At 34.9% G+C, this 3,819-nt stretch overlaps 1 protein-coding gene across 3 annotated transcripts in view; it reads right to left on the minus strand.

Moving 5' to 3' along the window:
• LOC106478771 (synaptotagmin-5-like) overlaps positions 1-3,819 on the minus strand; it is a 77,894-nt gene that overhangs the window by 51,841 nt on the left and 22,234 nt on the right. Inside the window, exon 1 of one of the 3 annotated variants that reach the window (XM_022382426.1) lies at positions 1,906-1,929. The exons of the other annotated variants lie outside the window; for them this stretch is intronic. The gene's annotated coding sequence lies outside the window, so the exon portion shown is untranslated. Of the gene's footprint in view, positions 1-1,905; positions 1,930-3,819 lie in introns of those variants that run through there. 3 annotated transcript variants of the gene reach the window in all.

The following is a 3,819-nucleotide window of genomic DNA, read 5'->3' on the forward strand; positions in this document are numbered from 1 at the left end:
TAAGCCTCGAGGACTATTAAGCCACCTTCCTCAATTGTGGCTTAAACTTAGTGTTTTCTAATTGTTTTGTCATCGTTCGAACATTTTTACCTGTATCCAAAGTTGAAAATTGGTGAAGATAATTTTGTTATTCACAGAAGCTACAGCTTTGCACACTTTGCTTCCGTCGCTTATCTACAACTTTTTATGTTCTCCATATCCACTGGAATTACATTTATTTTATAATTTCTTTTTAGCTCTTAACAACTGTGAATTGTTGGATTTTGAATGGCGTGACTAGTGACAAGATATATGGTGGGACACCAACTTTTCTACACTTTTATCATGTTTCCTTAATTCTACTCTGACCGGCAAGGAATCAAAGGTTCTGAACTCTGAAATATTACTAAGAAATGACTGGTATATACCGATTTCTTTTCACCTGAATTGCTGTCCAGTGGACATTTTAATGATTTAAATGTTTCTCTTTGATAAATAGAGCAAACATTTCATTTTATTTCAATTGTAATCTGAAAAGAATAAGATTTAGAGCTGTTTGTAACTTGGTAACAGATTTCTTGTACCCTTGCAGCCGAATAGCTAAGTAGAAGACGGAACTATAACAATAATCATAGGATATACTAGCAAGAAGACAATGGTAACTGTGGTAGACACCATAAGTTGAACAACTAGAAGATAAGCTTACCTTCTAATGAGTCAAGTGTGGCATTTGTAAATTAATTAATAAATATGTGTTTCAGGGACAACAGCTGTTTGGGTTCGGGTTGAGACAAAACAGTATTAGTTTGTTTTTTTTATAAATAAAGGATTTTAATTTTCTCTTTTCGCAATAGTATCTTCAGCGATCGTAAGGTTCCTATTATTTAAGCCCTTCCTCAAAATGGCTAAAATTTTATAAAGAGCCTTATAATTAAAACTTTGGAATGTCTACCTGATGATTTAGTTTGAAATGAACATATGTCCCAGTTTCACACATATGTTTTCGAAACCACTAGATTTTTACCTAAACAGTTCTGAATTTATCCCTAAAAGTTTTTGCTATGAAGTCACGGATGTTGGGGGGTTTAATCTTGCTGTCTTTTTGCAGTAGAGCAAAGCTACATTAGCCTATCTGCTGTGTCCACCGAGGGGAATCGAACACCGGATTTTAGCGTTGTAAGTCCTTAGTCTTATCGTTGTTATATAATAATTAAGCTTCACTATCATCCGATTTAATTCCACGTGACTATGTGATTTTTAATAACTATTCTCGTACAGGGGACATTTATTAATATCACTTTCTTCTGGTGCATCTTTAGTTTGTTGTGGTTTTGAACCAATTAGTGTGCTGAAGACTCTGAGATACGACTATATATATATTGAGACGTTACTGGCGAAAGCTCAGAATCATTTTAATCTGTACGGGGATTTAAGCTTGCAGTATGTAAGCCTCTGGGTTTATCCGGTAAGTTAGAAGCCTATAGCATATGAAGAATCGTAGATCATATACTATACTCTATAGTTCACTTTAGATTTGTGAAATGGGAGGGGGGCATACGAAGGCACGCTTGGTATTTGGTATCTTCAACCCGTACGACACATGGGCTAAAAGAGTTTCGGGCAAGGGAGGGAGGGGCAAACAATTAGCAGTATCGCCACTTGCTCTTAACTGAAGATTAGGATAGACTGTCACGGTTATAACGTTTCTGCAGCTGAAAGTATGGAGCGTGTTCAATGGCGGGACTCGAACCTTGCACATTTAGATCTGCAACCTGGTACACTAACCACTAAGTCATTCACATCCACAAAGACAAATTCACATCTGAAATTCAGCTCTGTAATTTTTCTAGAAACTTCAGCATGAAGTTCTCCATTTGTGATCCTAGGCAAACATGACAGTAAAGAAGAAACAAAAAACTTACTTACTCTGTAAACAGGTCCAAGTTAGTGTCTGCGAAACTCAACCTACGTCATAGGTCTGCATTTGTAAGGTAGCTGATATTGCGTACTAGCTCTTGTTTTTTTACAAGTTTAAAAATTTATCATTTGGAAACATACGAGGAAAAAGTCCAATAAAACTTATCAAAGTACTACCCACTCGAATTAACCTGGCGTTTCCAATAGCACCGGGATAAACTCCTTTACAACTTCGAACATCAGCAACCTAAGCCTCACAACAACGACATAAAAACAAGTTTGTAAGAACAGTATGAACGACACACTGAAATGATCAATTCTAAACTAGGCAACACTTGTTTACGTCGAAAATGACGTATTAACCAATATTATGTTAGGGGAATGCTCCTAAAGTCATTATCTCTAGTCGGTTTACATGTTCGTCCTTTGATAATCATCATATGCATTCCATGTGAAATATTATATATGAAGGGACGATACATAAGCCAAATACGATTAAAGAAGCAAAAACAAAAATATAGGTCATTAATATAGATAAGATTAAAATCTGACGAACCCGAAGTAATGTATTGTTAGACTGTCTTATCGTCAATTTTGTGCGTAAATACTATACATAGTCGATAAGTATTGAAATTTTTCAACCAAAGGATTTGATCTAAAAGTTTAAGGTCTCTGTCGTAAATAATTGTAAATAACGCGCGCGTGTTGTTTTAGTCTTGAAATTGATCTCACTCTTGTCTCTTCTGATGTCGAATCTTTTTAAAATTTATTATGTTTGTTCTTTTAACTCACGGCTGCTATAGAGGTACCACATGGCTGAGTGTTTCAAATGGCGTTTGTTTTTACGTTTGTCAATGCCTTGACAACGATGAACCAAAGTATCACAGAGAATATCAACTTAGTATATATATATAAATGTGTGTGTGTGAATTATTCTTGAAATGTTCTGGAAAAAAAAAAGGACCAAAAGGTGAACGTCAAAAGTCACACTGACTTTTGCACAAAATGTGCTTCACATATCCATAAAGAGTAATTTTGAGCCAAAGGTCAAACATTAAAGCCCAAAGGTGCTGTTCTCTACACTAACAAGAAAATGTCACCAACGCAAACTGTCAGGTTGTCACAGATTACAGTTCGTATTCATTCCCAGCAATGTTCTAAACTAAGAGAAATAACGTCATTAAACCTTGTACGTCCGAACAACAGCATTTCATTGCTAACTACAAGAATTACGAACAATTACTGAAAACTCTTTTCTTTGTTCACCTAGAACATATTGATCTGTGAATATTTTTCATGATATTAGATTTTAGAAATAATGATTACTATTATATAGAGTATGCTCTACTTATTACTTAACATATTAAAAAAAACTTCTTGGTAAACTTTGCTAAACATATTATATATCTCAGCGGTTTTGTGAGTACACTGTGTAAGCTAGGGTTCATAACGAAATTAGGTTACTCTTATTGTAAAGTTCTGAAAACGTATAATTCGATTTATATTTTTTTAATTCAGAGGTTCACAACCTTTTTGCTGTCCCCCCCCCCGAAAGTCTTTCGGGTTGTGACGACAACCCCAACCCCACATTCATTCATAAAGTGATAATAGGTTACTGTACATGCTCTAAAATATCCGTTATCGCAATATTTTTATGATCTCACGACCCTCTGACAATAGCCTTGCGACCCCCTTTTGGGTCGGACCCCAATTTTGGAAACGCTGTTCTAATTGAAAGAGCAACAACAAAAGCTCTCTCCACTAAAACACCAAAATAATCTTATTACTCTGTTTGTGTTCCACAGGAAATATTAAAATAATAAAACTATAGAACCAAATATATTAATAATAATCTATATATATAAAAGAGGAAGTTTGTTTATTTTTTTATTTTGTTCGCTATAGGAAACCAAACGGTTGAAC

This window comes from Limulus polyphemus, unplaced genomic scaffold, assembly GCF_000517525.1.
Source record: "Limulus polyphemus unplaced genomic scaffold, Limulus_polyphemus-2.1.2 Scaffold248, whole genome shotgun sequence".
Classification (NCBI taxonomy): domain Eukaryota; kingdom Metazoa; phylum Arthropoda; class Merostomata; order Xiphosura; family Limulidae; genus Limulus; species Limulus polyphemus.